We start from the raw sequence: 26,252 nt of genomic DNA on the forward strand, positions 1-26,252 counted from the left end.
GGAGTGTGACAGGCACATATTTCAGACAATCTAGGAAATGGTTGGTATCTTTAATAAGGGAAGGAAGTCTTGGTACTATGGGTTTCAAGTGTTAATCTACTAAGGCAGATATATGTTCGCTGGGTGCTTTGATGTCAGTAACTGTAGGATGGTCAGGATGATTGGGTTTGTGGATCTTAGGAGGAAGTTAAAAGGTGGAGGTGTGTGGTTTGGGTAGTACGTTCGCTGGGTGCTTTGATGTCAGTAACTGTAGGATGGCCAGGATTATTGGGTTTGTGGATCTTACGAGGAAGGTAAAAGGTGGAGGTGTGTGGTTTGGGTAGTGTAAGAAGTTCTACGGATTGAGGTGTGAGTCCTTGTGAAAGGCCTGAGGTTTGAATCAGAGGGGTAGGATCTTGATGGTAGATACTGTATGTAGAGGTGTCAGACAGCTAGAGTAGACCTTCACAACATACTCCTGTTGGTCAAGTACCACAATGGTAAATCCTTTGTCTTCTGGGAGGATAATGACGGAGTTCTCAGCTTTTAGGGAAAGCAGAGCCTGGAGTTCTGCAGAGGACAGGTTAGGGTCATGTTGTAGGGACCTGTGGATAGGTTGTGAAGCAATGTTGGATATGAGGAATTCTTGGAAGGCTTGTAAGGGATGTTCAGAGATAGTGGTGCATTTGTTTTTCGCCAAACTGCTTTGATCAACTTTTACTGCCATCTCCTACATTACTTTACTTGCCATGCAAAGTAGTTTACATTATCTCCTGTGACTTTCACTTTCTGTTTGGCCAGTTTTTTTAAAATTGCGTGTCCTTTCATAACTTTTCCTTTTTTTTCTTTTTTTTCAGATCAATTTTTTGGATTATATAGACCACTCTTGTGGTGAGTAGTTTTTGCCCACTCATTGCCTCTTGTTAACCATTGTCTGTTCTACAATTCTCTTGTCAATTCTTCTGATTCTTTCAATTTTTTTCCCTGCTTTTCTTCCATTTTTCTATCTTTTCCACCCTCTGCCTAACATTTTTGCTACTCCCATCACTTCTAACACTCCAAACTGTCCTCTTTTGCCTTGACGAATCCCATCACATATTACAGTCCTTCTTTTTGAAAACACACTTTGGCACTATCAAAATTAAGGTCCCATATTCTGTTTCTTGAAATCTGCTTGTCCCTTGGAGTTACCCAGCTAAACTGTGATCTATATGCCTCATCTGCCTGTTTCCACTCCAACAGATTTCTCTCCTTCTACAAAATCTTACAGTTATCTGCCCCTCATGTATCCTTGGATGGTATCATCCACCAAGCCAACTTTAGACTGAAACAACACGCCAGACTTCGCCTCACAAAGCTATCCCAACTTCTCCTAAGCTATGTCAACAGTGGTGTTTCCCTCCCTGTCCCTCTGCAGCTCCCCAAACAGCCACACCATCAACAACCACTCTTCTCCTACAAACTGAGCTTGGCCACCTTCTTAACGTCCAACAGCGTTCACCACTGCCTCCCAGACCAGTAATAACTCATAATCACAAGAACCAGTCACAACAGTACAGTGTTCTCAACCTCTTATCCAAAGCACTCTCCCCCCTGAATTATCAGTATTATTCACGGATCTCACTTTTAGCCCTAAACCTGCATTTAACCATGCTGCTTTGGTGAAGGACCTATTTTCCTTTACATGTAAAGTCAACTGGAAATAACACTTTGCAAGCCAATCTCAAAATCTTTCTAGCAGGAAACCTGACATTGAACCCAGCCTTGAAAAGTTCTGACCATGATACCAACTTGATCCACCAGGCAGTTTAGAAAGTACATGGAGGGCAGGTATGGTGTTTGGTTGTGATTGTCCATGAAACACATAAAGTGAATGAATGTGGAAGAGTCATAGAGCTATGAGTTGACAGTACTTCATCACAAAAGAGAAAAACACAGCACATCTACTCGATACAAAGCTCTGAACTGAACGGTCTTCGACTCTCACACCAGGACCGTGGCTCTTTGGTCTGTGTATCAATGCTGCTGTGGTCCCAACACCTTACTCCAATCCTGTCACCAGCTTATCCTATCCCATTAGAGGTAGGGCCACCCATGAAGTGGCTTTCATGTACCAACTCTGCTGCAATTTCTGTACTGTATTTCATGTGGGCATGACCACTAACCAGCTGTCCAACAGAATGTATGGTCACCATCGAACTATGGCCAATAGCACAATTCGGCACTCAGTGCCTGAACATGCTGGGACAGATACAGGGACAGGGTGGAGAGAGGGTGCACCTAGCTGCCCTACCCTCTCTCCAACCTGTCCCTGTATGCTCCCCAGCAGCGCTTCACAGTCCTCCACCCCTACCCTGCCATAGCTCACCCTCCCCACCCCAGCCTCCTTCTTACCCCCACCAAATTACCTCTCCCATCATGCACTGCATCTGTTGCTCATAGTCTGGCTTCAGCTGCCACAGAGTGTGGTCATGTGTGTGAGTTGCATTTGCATGAGTGTGTGTGTATGTGTGTGTCTGTCGACTATTTTTGACTAAGCTTATTTTGTGACAGTCTTTTTGTTGTGCCTGTCTGTGACTCAGCATCTCCACTACATGGTGAGTAGCAACTATCCTTTTCATAATACTGGGAAGAAGGAAACTCATAAGAACATTGCTCTGTTCCATAATAGCAGCCTCATTACTGACCCAAAGTTATTTGCAGACCTGTTCAATTCGTACTTTGCTATAATTGCAGATGATTTAGTGACCAAAAAATTTGGCAAATTAGATGTGAAGGACAACCAGGCACTTGAAAACCACAATTAAAAAAAATATTGCTTTGTCCTGCCAGTCAAAATGTGCTATGAAAAATCATAAGCTCATTAAAAATAGCAATTCAGCAGGTGTTGATTACATCCCTGATCATATAACAAAACTGTCAACAAACTTTATTCTCACACTATTATTAGACATTTGCAATTCTTCATTCACAGGGCCTTTTCCTAGATCTGCTTAAAACTGCTAAAGTCATACCTCTTTATAAGAAAGGTGACTCTCAGAAAATGTCAAATTAAAGACCTGTAGCACTGCTGTCTGGCTTTTCAAAGATTATAGAACAACTCTTCCTACCTCAGCTACAAAATTTTTCAGTCAGAGTAATAAATTATCTGTATGTCAGCATGGTTTCAGAGCACAACATTCCACTGAGACTGCTATCTTTCATCTTGTCAACCACATCATAAATGTAGTAGACAATCACTCCAAAATTTCAGGTATTTTCTTAGATTTAATATAGACTTTTGATGTTACAGATCATTCAATTCTCTTTCTCTCTGTCTCTCTCTCTGGAAAAAAAGGACCTGATTAACACAGTCAAGCCAACACTACACAGAACTACCTTTCAGTTCTGTCGTCACTGACACATGGTGTACCACAGGGCTCTGTCTTAGGACAATTTCTTGTTCTAATATATGTTAATGATCTGCCTCCATGTTTAATGACCTCCATTCATATGTAAGAAATACAGGAGCATTACTATTTGCAGATTATACGAATCTGCTTATTGAAGTGAAAAATATTAAAGATCTTACCACTGCTGCAGGTGTCATCATGGTTGAAGTATCACAATGGCTCTATAGGAACAGGCTTGTCTTAAACCCACAAAAAACAGTTACTTTATACTTTCTGCACCAGCAAAATAAATAAACAAAAAGCCAGCAATTCACATGAAATTCAGAATTACACTGTGGCAAAGTTTCTAGGCCTTGCCTGCAAGAAAATCTGAAATGGAACTCTCACATACCGTCCTTAAACCCCCAACTCTCTAACATATGTAATCAGAGTACTATCCAGCAATGCAACTCTTGAAACTGTAAAAACTGTGTACTTTTCTCAGATACACTTACTATTAATATACGGTGTTATCTTTTGGGGAAATTCTCCTCCAGCCATTACAACATTCAGGAAGCACAAGAGAATAATCTGAATAATAAAAAAGCAAGCAATATAAGTTCCTGTAAGCCTTTGTTTATAGATTTAAATATTCTCCCTCTTCCCTGCATTTATATCCTAGAAATTGTGCTCTTTTAAAGAAAGCTATGATGAAGAAAGAAAATCTCTTTATCTACAACACTGCTGGGCATGCGCACCATACCAGGTTAAGGGGAAATATCCACATAAATTACTCCAGCACAAGTCTATCTGAGTGGGTTTCTTATCACTCTCATGTAATAATCTACAATACGCTTCCAGAAATTATTAAGAATACCAATCATATAAATGCATTTGAAAAATTTACTAAAACCTTTTTATTAAATACTTGTTTTACAGTTTGTCATTTTATGTAAGTAAAAAAGTAGAATGGTTGCCTAATATTACTGCAGTGTAAAATATGTCCAGCAACTGTAATACCTTGTATGTATATAAGACTTACTGGACCAATAAATAAAATTAAAATTATTGATGAAGACCTCATTATTGATGCATGGCTTGACCTTCTGGAGACATCTACTCACACACACCTGTCAGATACCCTCTCATGTCAGTCACAGCCTACAGCATCCTAACCATCATGGCACTGATGCAGCCCATCTCCCAGCCATTAACCCCTGTGACACCATTGAGTCTACTCACACCACCTGCAACAAACATCAACACCACAGCACTGCCCATCGACACCACATGCTCCACCTTAGCCATGGTTTGGCCACTTATTATGACCACTGGCACACCATCTCCACCACATCACAGACACCAAGAAATGATCCGGTGGTGCCCTGCCAAGTAGCCAGCTGAGGCATCATTGGTTACTTGGACCTGTGCCCACACCACACCAGAGTCAATGTGGGTCAATCTGATCATCTCTTACTTTGGTGCAGCACCATCACTGTTGCAGACCAAAGAGCTGCAGCCCTGGTGTGTGGTATCTGTGGAAATGAGTCAAAGGCAGTTGGGTTCTGAGCTTTATGTTGAGTAGACACACTGTATGTTGCTTGCAATAAAGTATTGTCAACTCTGCGTCAACCAAGTTATTAATATCTTGCTGTATCTGTAGTGGAGATCTAACACAGGTAAGCTTGGTGGGTGGATCGGACAGCTCTTACATCTGGATTTCCCACAGAGTTATTTATTTATTGAACCTGAACTAATTAGGGCCATCAGGCTCTCTCTTGCATTGGACCTGGGTTTCATATACACAGTACCTTTTTTATATTCTAATTACCTAAGAAATAACATCCTGTATAAGGGATTGGTCGTGGGAGCAGCATATGGTTGGGCCAGGAAGTTATGTAGGTTGGGTAGGCAGTGGAATACCTCTTTAGGAGGGTAGCAAGAATTGTGGGAAGGATGTCACTCATTTCTACACATGATATTAGATAGTCAAAGCCCTGGCAAATGACATTATTCTGTTTCTTCATTTCAGTATGATACTGGGTGATGAGGAGTGGTGCTCCTCTAAATCTAATTCCTGGGTATGGAGGGAGTATTATGGGTTTGTAAGGGTACTGGATTGGAAATCTGTTTGTGGACAAGGCCTAGGGGATAATGCCTGTGTGTGAAGAATTTCTGAGACTTTCAGCATACTGTACAAGGGATTCCCATCACTGCAGATACACTGTCCACAGCTGGCTGAGTTGAATGGTAGTGATTTTTTAGAGTAGACTATTAGGTGACAGCTGTGAAAATTCAGGAATTGATGGTGCTTAGTGGGCATTATATGGATGCATTTATGGACGCAGCCATCACAGAGGTGGAGTTCAATGTCCAGGTGGATAATATGTTGGGCTGAAGAGGACCAGGTGAGGCAAATGGGAGAGAAGGTGTAGAGGAATGAGAATAGGGTGTCAAGGCCATGGAATCATGATCTGGAATCAGGGTCAAGACACAAGGCTGTGGATGGTGTATCTGCAGTGATGAGAATTTCTAGTCCTATAGGCTGAAGATGTAGTGAAGTTCTTCACAGACAAGCACTGTCCCCTACACCTAGTCTGCAAACTTATTCCCCACACAATATCTTCACACACCCCTAATCCTCCCACCACTCCCAGGAGCAAGCAGCAAAGGACCACCACTCCTCATCACCCAGTATCATCCTGGACTGCAGAAACTGAATTATGTCATTTGCCAGGGCTTCAACTATCTATTATCAGGCCCGGGAATGAGTGACATCCTGTCCAAAATCCTTTCTAGCACTTCTGAATTGGTATTCAACTGCCCACTCATCCTAAACAACAACCTGGTCCATCCTTACAACACTCTCACACCCAACCACTTATGCTGTGTAATATTCTTGTGGAAGATCCCTGTGCGAGACCTGGCCGATGCATGCACAGAGCACAGCTTACTCCAGTCCTATCACAGGCTTACCCTGTTCCATCAGAGGCAGAGCCACCTATGAAGTAGCCATTTCATACATCAACTCTTCTGCAGATTCTGCACAATATTTTATGTGGGCTTGACCACCAACCAGCTGCCCAACAGAATGAATGACCATAGCCAAACTGTGGCCGAGAACACAGTTCACCACCCAGTGGCACAACATGCAGCTGAGCAAAACATGCTCATGTTCAATGGCTGTTTCACAATCTGGATCATCTGGATTATTCATCACAGCCTCAACTTTTCTATAGTATTCAGATGGGAGTTATCCTTTCAACACATCCTTCACTCCTATAATCCACCTGGCCTTAATCTTTGATAATCCACTTCACCCAGACTCTCTGACCAAGAGTTTCTCTAAACTCTGTCCTGTCACCCCCTCCCAACTCATACCTCCATGTCACTGTTGTCGTGCATCACACAAATTGACTGGCTGTAGTATCAGTGTGTTGCATTCCTATTCCATGCACCTAATGCCTCTCCATCTCGCATTTCTATCCCATACAATTGCTTGATCATTCTGAGCCAGCAGCTAGCCCTCTCCAATTTATCCTGCTTTCTGCCTCTTTTTTGCTCTACCCATCCAACCTAACACAACCCCTCACCCCAGATCATCTGTCGAACTGCAGTTCTGGCACTGTGGGTTCAGCCAGCACCATGCATAGTAACAGAAAAAGCTATGTCCATGTAAGCAGTTTCTGCTTGATACCTGCAAAAAAAAAAAAAAAAACCCATGTGTGGAAACTGTGTGAACGAAAGTAACACATTGTATGTGTTCAGGACTAATGATTGCAAGGAAATGAAATTTTACTTTCTAGTGTATTTTTCTTCCAAAATGAATGCTGTTACAGAAAAAAATGGTAAATATAAAAGAAAATAATATTGTTTAATCATAACCACAATCAAGTCCAGACCCAAAAGCAGGTTTGTAATGAAGTATAATGGTTAACATTGAAAGCATATTTATTACAAACACTAACAAACAGCCATAATATAAGCAAACTACTTGATGGGGAGTGCTGATATTTATATAAATATTAAATATTCCACAATACACAAACATAAGTAAATTCAAGAATCTTCCAAATTTACAAATACTTAGTAACAAGTAATTGCTGATGGTTGGGTTTGAACTGGTTACTTGCAGTATGCCAGCCAGCAATGCCAGCTGCTATGCCACACTGCAGGCAGCATGGCTGATGGCATTGCTTCCTCTCACAGAGAAACAGTGATCAACTGTTCCATTAGTTCTCATTGGATCATTGGAGCTGACTACAGTATCCTATATGTAGATCTTATCAGTAGTACTGTGTATGGTAATACAGGAGGATCCTATTATATGGGTCATGTAATAACATCTTCTTCACTGTGATGCACATTAGGGTAGCCCTTCCCATTGAAGCTTCGTGATCATCAAGCAGTCATTCATTTTCACTGAACAAGAAGCCTCCATCATTAATCTGTGCCTCAGGACTGTAGAAGGGCATCATATGGAGGACGTGGACGTTGTCCCTGCACTATTGTCTTCTTTATGAAGGATAATAATCCTTGACCTTTTTTGTTACGTCTGAGAAGTGGCATGGGATACTATATGGCCCAAAGTAGGATTTTAGTTCCACTCTCCACACAGGTGTAAAAATTCTTACTAAGTCTCACCAGCTGTTTCTTTCTCTAGGCAATGCACTTTCATCCTTCTACTAGATGTCCAGGATCTGTACATGGGGCTTGCTTCTTTGGTCTTGGTTATCAGGTATTCCACATAGCAGTCCTGACTATCATCTGGCTCAAACAGGAACTCTGAATCCATTGTCATTTACAGCAATGCTGGCTATTTCCTCTGTTCAGCAGCAATGTCATTTAATGCAGTGATGACTGAGATTGTTCTGTCAAAGGATTCCTTGAGAGGCACCCAGTGTTGATAGGTTTATATATGCTTTAGTATATTGCTTTGATGTTGTACTCCTGAAGCCTCTGTGCCCATCTCACCAGTCAACCCGATGGAGCCTTCAGACTATTCAGTCAGCATAGAGAATGGTGTTCCATCACAGTGGTGAATGGGTTGTCAAATAAATAAGGCTGAAAGTTTTTGATGTTCCAGCACCTTTCTGAATTTGTGCTAGAACTATACTATCCCACAACTACTACCATCAGAGTCAAGTTCTGTCTCAACATATTCATGATGCAATGCTAGGACTGGAGAAGATGTTAGCACCTCCTTAAGAAAATAATGAATCTTTCTTGCACCATGTTCCACAAAAATTTGGTATCTCCATGCAGTAGTTCTTTCAAGGGCCGTGCCATCACTGCTACTACGAGCACATTCTGACATAGCTTCTCACAGCATGAATATGACCAGGAATTGGAATATATGTGATGACTCTTATTTTCTTTGGATTAGGCTGGACATTATCTCCAGTCATGTGATGCCCCCTGATTTTTATTTGTTGGGCGAAGAAGAGTTTTTTTTTTTTTTTTTTTCAGATTCAGCAAGAGACCTTGGTCTGAACACACTGCAACATGGTATTCAGATGGCATAGTTGTTCTTCAAATACCTTCAAAAGAACAATAATGTCATCTAGATAGCTAAGACACATCACCCATTTAATGTGCTACAGCAGGTTTTCCACAATATGTTGGAAGATGGCTGTAGCATTACATAGTTTGAATGGCACAACTTTGCACCCATAGAGGCTGTCAGGAGCTATGAAGGTAGTATTTTCTCACAGAGCTTCATACCCGATATGTCAGTAGCCTGTTGGTATGTATGAAGTTGAGAAATACTTTGCTTCTTTCAAGCAGTCCAGGGTGCCATCAGTACGTGGCAGGGGATAAATTCTTTTTTAGTGGTTTTGTTATGTTGTCAGTAGTCACCAGAGCTTACATTGTACCATCCTTCTTCTTCACAAGGACCACACAACAGGGCCAAGAACTCTCTGAAGCTTCAATGATGTCATCTTACAATATTTCTTCCCAGATTATCTGCTGTTCATACTGCAACACCCTATGTTAGCTCCAGCTTATAATGTTGATACTCCATTATACCATGGGATACTTGGTCTCTCTTTACTCCACTCCATATTTGAAACTGTCCATATTTGAAACTGTTCAAAAACTGGTGTGAAATGACTGACACTTGCATATGTTGTTCCTTAGTTGGGCCAGATTCTATATCTATAATGTGTGATACTTGCAACAAATCCAATCTAATAATAAAATTATGAGTACTTTATGTTAAAATGACAAATTGGAAGTGCTGTATTGTGTCATTTTTAGTCTTGCAAGTCATGTTCCAGTTGGCTTGGAACAGCATCCATGTATGTAGGAATGAAGTGCTGTCTTTCAACAGTACTCAGCCACTGGAAGACCTGTAGATGATCCTAGCAGTCATTTTCACTGCAAACATTTTGTGGTTTTATACAGTAGTAAATTTCAAGCAGTTTAACAAGAAACAGGTGAATGTGTGTATCTAATGGTTAGAGGCAGTAAAAACTGTCCATATTATTTTCTCCTTACTTTTCCCTCATGGTTGTATCTAAATAGTTACTTTTAAAGTGCGTATTGTTGTAGAGTGACAATCATGCATATTTTCTTTTTAATTGAAGAAATTCTTTTGTACTGCTGGTGAGGACTTGATGAGATGAACCTTTGAGTTGCTCTATTAGTGTATTTGTGTAATGCAATGGATTACATGTTGTTGTTGTGGTCTTCAGTCCTGAGACTCGTTTGATACAGCTCTCCATGCTACTCTGTCCTGTGCAAGCTTCTTCATCTCCCAGTACCTACTGCAACCTACATCTTTCTGAATATGCTTGGTGTATTCATCTCTTGGTCTCCCTCTGCAATTTTTACCCTCCACACTGCCCTCCAATACTAAATTGGTGATCCCTTGATGCCTCAGAACATGTCCTACCAACCGAGCCCTTCTTCTAGTCAAGTTGTGCCACAAACTTCTCTTCTCCCCAATCCTATTCAATACTTCCTCATTAGTTATATGATCTACCCATCTAATCTTCAGCATTCTTCTGTTGCACCACATTCCGAAAGCTTCTATTCTCTTCTTGTCCAAACTAGTTATCATCCATGTTTCACTTCCATACATGGCTACACTCCATACAAATACTTTCAGAAACGACTTCCTGACACTTAAATCTATACTTGATGTTAACCAATTTCTCTTCTTCAAAAATGCTTTCCTTGGCATTGCCAGTCTACATTTTATATCTTCTCTGCTTCAACCATCATCAGTTATTTTGCTCCCCAAATAGCAAAACTCCTTTACTACTTTAAGTGTCTCATTTCCTAATCTAATTCCCTCAGCATCACCCGACTTAATTCGACTACATTCCATTATCGTCGTTTTGCTTTTGTTGATGTTCATCTTATATCCTTCTTTCAAGACACTATCCATTCCGTTCAACTGCTCTTCCAACTCCTTTACTGTCTCTGACAGAATTACAATGTCATCGGCGAACCTCAAAGTTTTTATTTCTCCTCCATGGAATTTAATACCTACTCCGAATTTTTCTTTTGTTTCCTTCACTGCTTCCTCAATATAGAGATTGAATAACATCGGGGAGAGGCTACAACCTCGTCTCACTCCCTTCCCAACCACTGCTTCCCTCTGATGTCCCTCAACTCTTATAACTGCCATCTGGTTTCTGTACAAATTGTAAATAGTTTTTCGCTTCCTGTATTTTACCCCTGCCACCTTCAGAATTTGAAAGAGAGTATTCCAGTCAACATTGTCAAAAGCTTTCTCTAAGTCTACAAATGCTACAAATGTAGGTTTGCCTTTCCTTATCTATTTTCTAACTTAAGTCGTAGGGTCAGTATTGCCTCACGTGTTCCGATATTTCTACGGAATCCAAACTGATCTTTCCCGAGGTTCTTCTAACAGTATTTCCATTCATCTGTAAAGAATTCGCATTAGTATTTTGCAGCCGTGACTTATTAAACTGATAGTTCGGTAATTTTCACATCTTTCAAACCTGCTTTCTTTGGGATTGGAATTATTATATTCTTCTTGAAGTCTGAGGGTATTTCGCCTATCTCATACATCTTGCTCACCAGAAGGTAGAGTTTTGTCAGGACTGGCTCTCCCAAGGCTGTCAGTAGTTCTAATGGAATGTTGTCTACTCCCGGGGCTTTGTTTCGACTCAGGTCTTTCAGTGCTCTGTCAAACTCTTCACGCAGTATCGGATCTCCCATTTCATCTTCATCTACATCTTCTTCCATTTCCATAATATTGTCCTCAAGAACATCGCCCTTGTATAGACCCACTATATACTCCTTCCATCTTTCTGCTTTCCCTTCTTTGCTTAGAACTGGGTTTCCATCTGAGCTCTTGACATTCATACAAGTGGCTCTCTTTTCTCCGAAGGTTTCTTTAATTTTCCTGTAAGCAGTATCTATCTTACCCCTAGTGAGATAAGCCTCTATATCCACACATTTGTCCTCTAGCCATCCCTGCTTAGCCATTTTGCACTTCCTGTCGATCTCATTTTTGAGACGTTTGTATTCCTTTTTGCCTGCTTTATTCACTGTATTTTTATGTTTTCTCCTTTCATCTATTAAATTCAATATTTCTTCTGTTACCCAAGGATTTCTACTAGCCCTCATCTTTATACCCACATGATCCTCTGCTGCCTTTATTACTTCATCCTTCAAAGCTACCCATTCTTCTTCTACTGTATTTCTTTCCCCCATTCTTGTGAATTGCTCCCTTACGCTCTCCCTCAAACTCTGTACGACCTCTGGTTTAGTTAGTTTATCCAGGTCCCATCTCCTTAAATTCCCACCTTTTTGTAGTTTCTTCAGTTTCAATCTACAGTTCATAACCAATAGATTGTGGTCAGAGTCCACATCTCCCCCTGGAAATGTCTTACAATTTAAAACCTGGCTCCTAAATCTCTGTCTTACCATTATATAATCTATCTGAAACCTTCTAGTATCTCCAGGCTTCTTCCATGTATACAACCTTCTTTCATGATTCTTGAACCAAGTATTAGCTATGATTAAGTTATGATCTGTGCAAAATTCTACCAGGCGGCTTCCTCTTCCATTTCTTAGCCCCAATCCATATTCACCTACTACGTTTCCTTCTCTCCCTTTTCCTACTGACGAATTCCAGTCACCCATGACTATTAAATTTTCGTCTCCCTTCACTATCTGAATAATTTCTTTTATTTCGTCATACATTTCTTCAATTTCTTCGTCATCTGCAGAGCTAGTTGGCATATAAACCTGTACTACTGTGGTAGGGGTGGGCTTCGTATCTATCTATCTTGGCCACAATAATGCGATCACTATGCTGTTTGTAGTAGCTTACCCGCAATCCTATTTTCCTATTCATTATTAAACCTACTCCTGCATTACCCCTATTTGATTTTGTGTTTATAACCCTGTAGTCACCTGACCAGAAGTCTTGTTCCTCCTGCCACTGAACTTCACTAATTCCCACTATATCTAACTGTAAACTACCCATTTCCCTTTTTAAATTTTCTAACCTACCTGCCCGATCAAGGGAACTGACATTCCATGCTCCGATCCGTAGAACGCCAGTTTTCTTTCTTCTGATAATGACATCCTCTTGGGTAGTCCCCGCCCAGAGATCCGAATGGGAGACTATTTTACCTCCGGAATATTTTACCCAAGAGGATGCCATCATCATTTAACCATACAGTAAAGCTGCATGCCCTCGGGAAAAATTATGGTTGTAGTTTCCCCTTGCTTTCATGGATTACATGTCGCTCATGAAAGGTTATGATATGAGTTCCAGTCTAACACGCAGTTTTAATTTGACACTTATAATCAACAAAGGGTAAAGTTTCATAGTAATCTGATCCATATTTGACTCTAATAGTTGTGGGATGTTTCCAAATGACAACTGTGTGCCTGTTGTCATTGTAACTCTCACTTATGGGCCAACAACATTTATTAAACAGGTACAAATATTCTGTAACAAAAGATTAACAAGCTGCAACATGGTCACAAATCGAATAGTGATCCAGAAATTGTAGAAGAAATTTTTTTATTTCTGTCTATGATCACAAAATCTTAGGTCCTCGGGCTACTGGTTTCAGTCAGCAATGACCATCTTCAGATCTCGGTACTGATTTGCTGCTTCAGTTTACAGAGGCTTTTGACTCTGTCATACAGAAATCATGTCACTAGTTTCACAAGTTGTGACATGGTTGTGAATTGAACAGTGATCCAGAAAGTGTGGAATAAATTTCTTTATTTCTGTCTTTGATCACAAAATGTTAGCTCCTCAGACTGAGTCTGAGTCACATTTTGTGATCACGGATGGAAATAAAGAAATTAATGCTACAACCAGTTACAGTTGTCTATAAGTCTTGAAACCAAATAATAACCTAGTCTAATTCAAAAGCAGGGTCATCAACAAAGTACAATGCTTAGCACTGAAAGCACATTTTTTAAAACCATCAACATACAGACAGAACAGAACTGCCTCTTGGATGGAGAGAGATGCTGTTCATACAGACATAAAATATCCCAGAATATCCTAACATTACAAACATTGAATTTGAACTGACAACCCACTGAAGACCAGCCAGCGATGCTAACTGCTGAACTACATTGCATGCTGCACAGCTCACGACATTGCTCCATCTCACAGAGAAACAGTGAGCCACTGATTCAGAAATTCTCATTGTATCATTGGAGCTGGCTACAGTGTCCTAAATGTGGGTCTTGTCAGTGGTCCTCTGTATGGCAGTGCTGGAGGATTCTCACATTTGTGTCATGTTGTCACACCCTCTTCATTACGTTGAGCATTGAAGTAGCCCTTCTCATTGAAGCTTCATGATCATAACGCAGTCATTCAGTTTCATCAAATGAGAAGCCCCCATCATCAGTCTGTGCCGCAGGACTGTAGTAGAGCTTCATTGGGAGGACATGGAAATCATCTCTGCATTTTTGTCTTCTTGGTGAAGGATCATAATCAGTTACTTCATGTGAAATGTTCAACAAGTAACAAACTCTATGATAGAGCCTAGGGTAGCATTTAGTAGCTTGTTTGGTAGTCCCACTTTCTGCACAGGTGTAAAAATCCATACCAAGTCTCCCAAGCTGTATCTCAGTCACCAGTCCCTGGTGTCATTATGCTCTCTGTCCATCCTCTGGGTGCCCAGGGATGGTTTGCAAGTCAGCTTTCTCACTTCTTCATTCCTGTTGATAAGGTGTGTCACTTGGTCATTCTGAGTATTGTTCTGTTGAAACAGGAATGGTGTATCTCAATATTTCCCATTTGTGGCCTTCATCACAATCACTTTCATATAACTGAAAATAGTCTTCAAGCAAAAATCAAACAAAGGAAAATCCAGAATGGAATGTAACAATATGAGAGAAGGAAAGTTGCTACTCACCATATAGTGGAGAAGCTGAGCTGTGATAGGCACAATAAAAAGATGCACACAATCATAGCTTTCGGCCATCAAGGCCTTTGTCAGCAGTCGACACACATACACACACACGCGCGCGCGCACACACACACACACACACACACACACACACACACACACACATGCAAGTGCAACTTGCACACACATCTGCAGTCTCAGAGAGCTGAAACTACACATTTAAATAGTGTACAATGCACACTGCACATGTACATTTTGTCCAGGGTGTCCATAGTGGAGGCATAGCTGTCCTCCATTCTCCAAATGTCTGTTCTTTTGTGGACATTATTTTTGGCAGAGGAACTGGTTGTGCCTGTATTAGTCAGCTGCTGGGTTGTCAATGAAGGCTGTGGCATATATCAGAATTGGCTGAGTACATTCTCCATTGTGCATTCTACTAATGGCTAAAGATAGCTAAAGACTGTATATATCTTTTCCAGCATTCTCTATTTCCTCCTAATGTATGGGGTCAACATTCATGACTGCTATCTCTTCTGTACTCAGTCTGACATTTATGGCTGCTATACATTGCTGTATCACTTCTCTTTTTACCTGACACATGAAAGAGGCAAGGTCATGGTGATCTTCCATGACTGATGTAGGGGCTACATTCAGGAGTCAGTTATACCTCTTTCATCTGACTTCCTTTCCCCTCCCATCCCCTATCCTACCCTACCCTTCCCACCTCTCCCATCCCCTCACTCCCCTTCCACACAGACACCCATGATGTGCTGGCACCAGTTGATGAATTCCTCTGTTATGCTGACATCCTTTATCAGAAGAGCTTGGTGCATGTCTTCTGTGATTCCTTTCACCAAATGCAAAATTTTGTCAGCTTTTGTCATATTCAGATTCACAATGTGGTATTCGGCTAAAACATTCTGTTTGTAAAACAGTGTCATTTCCACATATGTTGCGCCATGTTCTTCAGTTGCTCATCTGGTTATTGGACTTGCTGGTATGTGTCATCAAATACTTCCTTCAGTTCAGCATGGGATTTGCCAAGCTATCAAGTTTCTATTCATTGTTCTTGGACCACCGCTGGGCTTTGCTGTCCAAGTAAAAGTAAACATTTGCCAAACACATCATGTTATACCACCTGTTGTGTTCGGATACTCAGTTGAATCTTTTCAGTGATTTTACTCAATCCCAACCAGTATCTCTGGAAAACACTGATGAATGCCTGATGCACAGCTAACTTGTTGCTGTTTGGAATCCATTGACATCGTCAGTATACTCCCTTTTAATAATATTCCAAATTGTTTTGATTTTATTATCAGAGGTACTAATCTGAGACATGATGCACATGCTTCTGGACTTTTTAATAACCTTTCTTAATGTAGCACAGTAGTTTTTATAATATTTGGCTGTTTATGGGTCATTACTCTTTCTTGTTTTAGATACAATTCCCTTTTGTGGTTACAAGATATTTTTATTCCTTTAGTAAGCCAAGGTTTTTTGCATGGTTTCTTATAATTAGATTTAACTACTCTCTTGGGGAAACAGTTTTCAAATTCTCTTACAAGTGTATCATGAAATAAGTTATATTTTAAATTAGCACTGGGGTCCTTGTACACCTCATCCCAGTCTAACTGCTGAAATTTTCCCTGAAATTTCTAATTATTGAGTCATTAACTGAATGCACAACTTTGGAGGGTAGTTTTGAATTACTGAATGGAGCTATGTCATATACTGTAACTAGCTGAGCACCATGATCAGAAAGGCCAATCTCAACAGGACAAGAATGTATGTTTTTTAACTTATCTTGGTCTATAAAAGTGTTATCTATCAATGTACTGCTGTCCTTTACTACCTGAGTCGGAAAATCAATGACAGATGTCAAACTGAAAGAACTGAGCAAGACTTCCAGGTCATTCTGCCTGTTACACTCTTTCAGTGAATCAACATTGAAGTCCCCACAAATAATAATTAGCTTTCCCCTATCTGACAGATAGCACAACAAGGCATCTAAGTATTCGAGAAATAAATGAAAGTTTCCTGAAGGGGACCTATATACTGTTACAATTATAAAAGAGCCCTCCTTCAGTTTAAGTTGACAGGCACATGCTTCTATATGTTGCTCTAGACAAAACTTTTTTGTATCTAAGTTTTTTATACAGTGACAACTTTTGACATATATGGCAACTCCTCCTCTCACCTTATTCTCTCTACTCATATGCGCAGCTAGTTTATAACCACTGATATTTACCTTTTCCATATCAGACACAGTGTGTTGCTCAGACATGCATAGTATATCTATTACATTATCAGATTCAATGTCATCCAAACAAACCAGGAGCTCATCTACTTTATTCTTCAATCCCGGAATATTTTGATGAAAAATGGTAACATTATTTTTTACTTTACTTTTGTGAGAATCTACTTTTTTCTTTAATCCATCAATATTTTGGTTAAATATGACAACATTATTATTTACTTTACTGTTGTGAGAATCTTGTGAGTTTTGGACCTCTTTAGCACCTGCCTGTCTGAACTTCTCATTGGACACTGATATTAGTCTAAAAAAGAGGTACATCCATGAGTGATCAAAGTTGAAACAGGTGTCATAGGTGTCACAGTTGGAGGCCACGATACTTATGAAATCAAGATAGAGAACAAAACTATTCTAAATCCTGTTCAAATTTCTGAATTATTTAATGAAATCTTTATAAATGCAAACAAATCAAACATCAACATAGAAAATTACCCAGATAAGATAAATTTCAGTAACACTGAGCAATTTGAAGGTGAACTTTTCAGTACATTTAGCAAAAATATTGTAAAAGGTATAGAAAATGTGATACTATCACTAAAAAGTAAAGCATCAGCAGGATGGGATGGGATATCAATGAAAGTGTTAAGGACAGTCTCTTTTAAATAATTGCACAGCCATTATCTACAATAGTCAAGCAGTCCCTTCAAGAAGGTTGTTTTCCAGACACATTTAAGTATGAAGTAGTTGAGCCACTATTCAAAAAAAGCAAAAAGAACATATGGGAAACCATCACCCAATCTTTCTGCTTCCATCATTTAAAAAAAAAAATGGAGAGGTAGACAGCATACAAATTCAAAATTTCATAGAAAAATTTAAAGTAATCTCAAAAAATCAGTATGAATTTCAAAAAGGTAAAACCATAGTATCTGACAGAAACTGTTTTGTAGAAGAAATTAGCTCCTCTCTAGACAATTCACTGCAGGCCACGAGAATTTTTTGTAGCCCATTAAAGGCCTTTCATAGTATGAACCACTCCTTGCTACTCTATAAACTGGAAAAATTTGGAATTAGAGGTATTGTATTAGAATTATTTAAGTTATACCTAACTGACCAAAGACAAAGAGTGGTTATATCATCAAAGAGGAACTTATATTTTAAAATGGATAATCATTTCACAAGGAGTACGCTAAGGTTCTATCTTAGGTTACATTCTGTTTTACATAAGTGATCTACCACTTAATATTGAGTGTCACTCAGTTTTTTTACAGATGGCACATCTGTAATTATTGAAAGTAACAGTAGTGACCAGATTACACAAATTTTATTAAATACTTTAGAAAAATTAGATACCTGGTCCTATTTGAACAGGTTAAAAGTAAACATGGAAAAGACTCAGTTAAGGCAGGTTAAAAACAAAACAAAGTTGAATGATATTCAGATCAGGCAAAAAACCCAAGATTTGCAAGAACTTCCTAGGAATGTGTGAAATTCCTAGGAATGGAATTGGGTAAAAATCTTTCGTGGGGCTTAAATACACAGTGCCTTGCAAATAAATTAAATATCCTAGCATTTGCATTGAGGATATTGTACAATGCTACCAATATGGACATAAGAAAAGTAGTATATCACAGCTGTTTCAAGTCAGTAATAAGGTACAGAATTGTATTTTGGGGTAACTCAAACCATGTATGAGCTGATTATCTTTGTACATAGTAACCCTGATTACTTTTGTAGCACATTTTTAACATGACTGCAACACCACAAATCAAAATAATTTTATACTGCCAACCCACCATTTAAAACTTTATACTCAACTCCACAAAATATGGGTATGAAAATTTATAACAAAGTGAAAGGAAGAGAATTGCTCAGTATAAGTTTAGGAAAAAAAAACATTTTTTTGAGCTGCTAGTGCAGAAATGTTACTATTTGGTAGAAGAATTCATGAATGACAACCTTAAAATTTGAGCAGGAGAGAGAAAACAGCTAGGACTGTTAATTTTTAAAAGTTTGGAACTTCCTAATAAAAATCATTGATTGCTTAGTTACTTAATTACCCTGTACAGTATATTATATTAATGATATTACAAGAAAAATTGCAAACCAGTTTTTGTGTTTTGATGAGTCTCCTGTACATTAAGTCAATGGTTTGGAATTGTACGTTATGAGATAATAAACTTTTATTCTATTTTATTCTGTTCTATGGATTCATGCTAGATTGAGAAATATCTACGGAGGTTTAGTACCATGGAGGCTCTTGCAATATGGCATCCCTTATGGGAAATAATCTGTTGAAAAACCTATGTTTAGGACAGCGATGAAGGTGGAAGAGAGAATTTTTTGGAATAAGCTGTGTTGAGGATAAGGGAGGCATTTTTAGGATACCTGTGCTGCAGATATGAAAAACTAACAGTGTCACAATTTACTGGAATGTTGCAATTGTGTAGAAAGTGAACACTGAAATAGAAGTGGGTTGCAAGTAGCAACACAGAATTATAATTGTGCACAGTGTGGAGTGTGAAAAGTGCATGTAATGGAACATAGTAAGATTTTGGCATGGAAAAATTAATTTCATATCCCAGGATTATGAACATTTTGCAAGTTAAATATCATGAAGAGTCATCAACAGTGCAAGGCAAGGAAAAAAGGCCAAAGGCAGCACCAGTGGTTGTGGTGAGGCCAGCCATGTATCTGGGCAGAAAGTGCTGCACCCTGGGAGTGAGTAGGAAACAGTTCAAGCCACTGCAGGAGCAGTGAAGGTGCGCACTTGAGGCGCACACATGGGGTCCAGAGTTCATTACATGGGTGTGACACCCACACATTCCTCAACCAGCTGGATCATCCAGAGAGCACAAGAACTTACAGTAAGTAATTCAGAGTTCTCTTATCTATAACAGGGGCCTTAGTAGTAGCAATTAAACATTGTTTTATTAGGAGTTCTGTCCGCCCCGGTAGCTGAGTGGTCAGCGTGACAGACTGTCAATACTAAGGGCCCGGGTTCGATTCCCGGCTGGGTCGGAAATTTTCTCCGCTCAGGGACTGGGTGTTGTGTTGTCCTAATCATCATCATTTCATCCCCATCGACGCGCAGGTCGCCGAAGTGGCGTCAAATCGAAAGACCTGCACCAGGCGAACGGTCTACCCGACGGGTGGCCCTAGCCACGTTTTAAAAAAAAAAAAAAAAAAATTAGGAGTTCTAAGAAGAACAAGGGATACATGATGAGTGATTTAGTGGCAAGTGAGGAGCAGAATGTGGCTCAAGGAACTGTAGCCTCAACAGGAAATGTTTCTGAAGCACATACTCAGGTAGTACTGGGGCTGAAACTAAAACTGAAAAGGGGAACTTTAATATGCAGGAGATGTTACCTGTTATAGATAAATTAGAAACATCTAAAAGGGAAACTATGATTGGATTTGTTAAAATAAAGGAAATATAATGGATGTGGTCCAGGATGAGTGGTGATGGTGTTTGGGGTCATTAGGGGAGCAGGTGATCAATACTCATAGCTGTAGTCCAGTTACTTTTACATAACTTTATATATAAAACAATACATACAATTTAGTGCTCAATACCTTGATGGGCCACAAATATGATCATGATGCAGGCATGCTGTGACTGGTGATGACATGGCACTCAGCTGTCAAAATGGTCCATTGTTACTCTGCATGGCCAGCTGTATTTGTGACTGACGAGCTGTGCATGCAGACTTGGCAATTTGCTTATCGTGTTGAAGGGTAAATATTCACATACTCTGTTTCAACACTCATACACCACCTTCCCCTATGCAGATGAGCTACCAGAATGGCTCATTTAATAACGGTTATCTACCATATTAATTCCAATATCCTGTCAGAGTATGGTACACTCAAGCACCTGAATTGTTATGCTTCATTTGTAATAGGTGACAAGTCAACCACAATATCACCAACAGTAATGGCTTTGAGCTCAGGAGGCATAGAGGGCCTTGACCGCTTAAATCCAAAGAAACCAAAGGTGATCAAACATAATAAAATGATTAGAAAAGTTGTTGTTAACCCAATTGAATGATTAACTGTAAAAGTACTCTGCATAGCTTGTTGAAGCTGGTAAAGACTGTTAAAAAAAAAAAAAAAAAAAAAGGTTCAAATGGCTCTGAGCACTATCGGACTTAACATCTTAGGTCATCATTCCCCTAGAACTTAGAACTACTTAAACCTAACTAACCTAAGGACATCACACACATCCATGCCCGAGGCAGGATTCGAACCTGCGACCATAGTGGTCGTGCGGTTCCAGACTGAAGCGCCTAGAACCGCTCGGCCACTTCGTCTGGCGACTGTTAAAAGCCTGAACTACATTCAAATCATTACCACTAGCACTTATCACTTGTAGTATTTGGTTGTACAGTTTGTCTGTTCCACTTAAACTAACACTGAACAAAATCTTTGGCTGAAATAAATAGATATTATTGTGCAATACAGTAAAATGGGGGTTACAGATACTTTGCTTTCTGCATATAAGGTGCATCGGGGTATGTGGTTTATGTGAAAAAAGTTGCTTTAACAGTTCACAGGTTTCTGCATCTAACAGAAGACCAGTTCCTTGCATCTGTTTGCTGAAGGGAGAGATAGATTCGTTGCACATGAAAGTTAGGTCAATTATTGAGTTGAAAGAATATATGATACCATCTGTGAACCATCGTAGGAAGGGTGCATTCTGTGTCCCCAGTTTCCTGGGACAGTAGTTTCAAGGTTGAACATTCATGAAGAGGTCTCTCTCACAGCTGTATAGAAAGCTCTTGTAAAATACTATATTCAATGGTGAAACAAGTTTTTTTGTAAGTTCACATTCGCTAAAATATTTTGTGACAAAGCTAAGAAATATCTTCAGTCCTGGCTTCTCAAAAAATATGCCCGTGGATGGAACCAAATAGAGATATTAAATGGCACCAAAAATGCTGGATAAGTGTACACCCAATAGACTTCAGAGTGATATTTGGGCCCACCTAATTAGGGGTCAATGCATTGTTCATCATGAGGGCATTGTCATCACTCAATTGCTTGTAGGAACAGAAAATTTGCATATTTACAGGTAAAATCATTGTCATGCGGGTAGTTAGTTTCCTTTTCACAGCTAAAAACAATGACAAATAATCTTTAGGATGTAACAAACACTATTTAAGTGATTAACTTTACTAGTTTCAATAGCATAAATCAAATTAGAAGCATCCATTAATGCAGTGGACAGACTGTAGGTAATTTTAAACAACAGAGTATTTAGTATACATGTGCATTCAAGATGTTGATTTCTTTTTAGAAATTTCTTCTGGATAATTGTAGTCCAGTGTTAATATCACTGAAATCAGCAATGAACTGCTTAACAACCTTCCCAAAGGCAATGGGATTATTGGTAACTGCCTGTTGTGTGTTGTGTAATATTACCAAATATTCATACAATATTATAGTGCACTTCTTTTCCTAACTACTCTGAATTGTTACTAACTTCAGCCAAGTCCTTGTTAGTTAAGGTTCAAAAGACAGTTCTAAATATATTACCAGCAAAATCAAATCATTTCTGCTCATGTCTAACAAGTTGTTCTGGGGTAAAAGATCTAAAATACAATCAATTTCCCTTTTGTAGGTCATAAATGTTACCTTAACTTGCATTTTAGCTGTAACCAAACTATGGTACCATGAGATTTCTGGGTCCTATACCATATGGTTAACGGAAGATGACTCAAAAAGATTCATGAGTTCATGTATGTTTTGGAATTTCTCTTCTGCCTCACTTAGCTTACAACTCAAAATAAATTTAAAATTGCCACTAGCTACTACCATACTTGTTTGTGGCTCAAAAAGAATGCCAGATTGATGTGGAAGGCTCTTAACAGATAGACAAAACACAAAATAAGAACTGGTGATATATAAAAAATAAAGTATTTATACTTAAGCATAACATAATGATGTCAGGAAAGTTGGCTAGTTCTCTGCAAGATAAGAAAATATTTACATTTGACTCAGTTGTCAGCTTGTTGCTTACAAGGGTGAACACACCTATCACTTCTACACATGCATACTTACACACCTGTGCACTATCTGTAAGTGATGCATGCCACACTTAGGCCAGTATTACACTGTCATATTTCTTTGACAAAGAAATATGATCAACTATTCATCAAATTTCTTTGACAAAGATCTTTGACGTGGCACTAAAAAGTGGTATCACACTGTTGTCATGATTTTCATCCAATTTCAAGATGGCTGACAACTTGTTATTATGCACTGCAGTTGTTGGTGCCGCAATTGCACTGTATGTGTATTTGGAAGAAAAGCAGTGGAAAAAAAAGAAACACACTTGGTTGAAGCTGTAGGTATTACGCCAAGGTAGTAAAAGCATTCAGCAAAATTTGTTACGAGAGCTGCTGGTGGAGGATGTCAAGCCTTACATATAAATTACTTATGAATGGATGAGAGCATATTTCAGTATTTTCTCAGTAAAGTGGCCTCTCATATTACAAAACAGAATACTCTCTTGAGAAATGCTATTTGTGCAGCAGACAGGCAAACTGTGACACTGGGGTTTCTTGATACAGGAGAGAGCTACTCTAGTTTACAACACAGCACTGGAATATCACGTTGCACATTAACCAAAATAATTACAGAAACATATGACGTGATTTATAAAGCACTGAAGGGAGAATGTTTGAAGGTAAATAAATATTTAGTACACTATATGGCCAATAAGAACTATTTTTATTTTTTAATAATTTAATTAATGGAATTAGTGTCCTAACGACTACAAAATTAATAAAAAGTATGAAACAGATCAAGCGCTTTTTAACTTGTGGTATCCAGAGTTCAAAAATAAACAAAGTAGAATGAAAGGCTATGAAAGATTTTTTTGTTTTAGAGTGTGACCACATTCTCTATTCCGGCTTTCTGAAAAGCTGCCTGGATGTTTCCAGATGTAGAGGTGGATGGCTGTAGCTGCGATTGTGGAAATGAAGTCACCTGCAGCATATGCCACCTGCCCATCAACATACAATTAATAGCATGCACTGTGCCCCATGCTAATTATAGTAGAAGGTGAACCTCATTTCGAAATCCAGTCTTTAACAAATAGACACACCACAGTCTCAGCACTTTGGTTTAGGATTTGTGTCATTGATGGATTTCTCATGAAATGATTCAGAACAGCCAAAATATAACAATTTACATCATTCATTTTTTGGTAGGGGCCTACAATGTCAAGACCCACCCATGCAAAAGATGTGCTTGTTTCTGGGAGTTCTGCAAAGGTGCTTTGGTTTTGCCCACATCACTCTGCTTGTTGTGGGTGTCACAATGTGGAACATAACTGAGCACTGGCTTCCTGGCTCGGCCACCAATAGATTTGTGCTATTTGTGGGTTAGTTGCTCTTTTTTCACTGAGTCTAGCCAAAGAACTATCATGACATTCTTTTAACACTTTTTTGCAAAGGGCTTGAGGTATGGTGATATGGTTTCCTTTAGCAATGCTCTTTTACAGTATCCCACCAACAACTTCAAATTTTTGATCTTGTTTCCAGGATTGACACTGTGGATTTATTAGTTACTCTTCCCTGCCAGTTGTGAAACACATTCTGACTTTCCTACTCAATCCATTCACATTGCTTGTAGTTTCCCAGACTGCTGAAGTACCTTGAATTGGCACTCACATGGACTCCCATTCTTGGAAATTATCAGAAGAGCTAAGTAGAACTGGTGAAATTATTTCCAGGTCCTCCAACGATAAATGATTTAATTAAGTAAGCAGCTCTTCTTTGATTCTTTCAAGTGCTTCATCATTTGATTTCTTCATACTATCATTAGGTTAACAATAATTTACTATCTGCACATCCTGTTCCTTGGTAGGTACTTCTATCATGTCTTGTGGATCTATATCTGACACTGTTGCCACAATAATTTCTCATTGTAGTTCCGCTTCTGCATTACTTATATTAGCAATGCTTACTGGAACATGCAATTTCACACTTGGCTCTTCTTTAATGACACTGACAATTCTTGCCACATAGCAGTGCCTCTGGTCTAGCAAGTTACTGTTTACTGATGGCTCTGTCAACAAAGAATTACTTCCCTTGCACTTTGACATCTTTGTGTCACTATACATAATTTTTTCTGTTCCCAGGGGTGTGTGCTCACATTCACTCAAATGTACGTCAACTTGGAATGGCGTAATTTCTTTGCTACTCAGTTTTGCACATTACCTCAGCAGCACTAACCATTCCTTTGGGTCTGACCTTCAGAGTTTCCATTGAAACCACAATCTTTATGTTCAAATCGGATTTCTCTTTCTGCTACACTGATGTAAACATTGTTAGCTGCCAGGAAATATAATGCAAATATACCATTCTAGCGTTTTTCTCTGCTCCTTATCACTTGCCACATACTCTTCTTGGCCTATCACAGAGTTAATCACAACTTTTCTGTAACTGTGCACCTGGTGGCCATTTAACATTTGATTTTACAGCTTGGCTGCCACCAACTATCTTCCTTAATTCTATGGCATTATATTGAAGAAATTTGAGCTGTGTATCAAATAGGAAACAGACATTTTGTCCACAGTAAATTGCATTAATGATCAGACCTTTAGAACTGTCATCAGTGGTGGAGCTTACAGCAACTACTGCTTCTTGGAGATGAAAAAAGTGATACCCCTTCTGTCCCCTCTGTTGTGTAACATACTCCTTCCAAAGCTATCCACCTTCAACCTCACAATCCCCTTCTTACAGTTTCATGTTCTGTGAGCTTTCACTCCAGAGGTGAATGACCAGAAGTTGTGCTTTGCTGCCTGTTCTCATGATAGCTGGTTCCTGACCAAGCTTTGAACGCATGATGATCTGGTTTGTGATCACTCTGAGGTGTCTATAACTCTTCAACAAACTGCTCTACCACTGCTGTTTTACATAACTTTATTCATAACATGATATAGACATATACTCCAGCCTACCAATGCAATGTGATGTGGATGAGCTGCAGCTGGTAACAACACAACGCCCAGCTGGCAGAAAGGTTCCATTTTTATTCTGTATAGGCAGCTGTATTTGCAGCTGACAACTGGCATGTGCAGATTCAGCAGATGCGGGAATGTGCATACAGTGCTAGAGGGTGAATGTTTGCATGATCTATTTCTGCACTCTTACAGGACACTTACAAAGCTGCTTCAAGGAATAATGACCAAAAGTTTCACAGAAGCCTTTCTGCACACCTTGACATGACTAGCACTACTGGAGAAAAAGGATGCAGGAGGGCTGTGAAGTT

At 39.3% G+C, this 26,252-nt stretch overlaps 1 protein-coding gene across 1 annotated transcript in view; it reads left to right on the plus strand.

Moving 5' to 3' along the window:
- The window catches only part of LOC124596054 (UPF0602 protein C4orf47 homolog), a 151,941-nt gene that overhangs the window by 66,429 nt on the left and 59,260 nt on the right, over window positions 1–26,252 (plus strand). The window lies entirely within an intron of this gene.

The sequence above is a fragment of the Schistocerca americana genome, chromosome 1 (genome assembly GCF_021461395.2).
Source record: "Schistocerca americana isolate TAMUIC-IGC-003095 chromosome 1, iqSchAmer2.1, whole genome shotgun sequence".
NCBI lineage: Eukaryota > Metazoa > Arthropoda > Insecta > Orthoptera > Acrididae > Schistocerca > Schistocerca americana.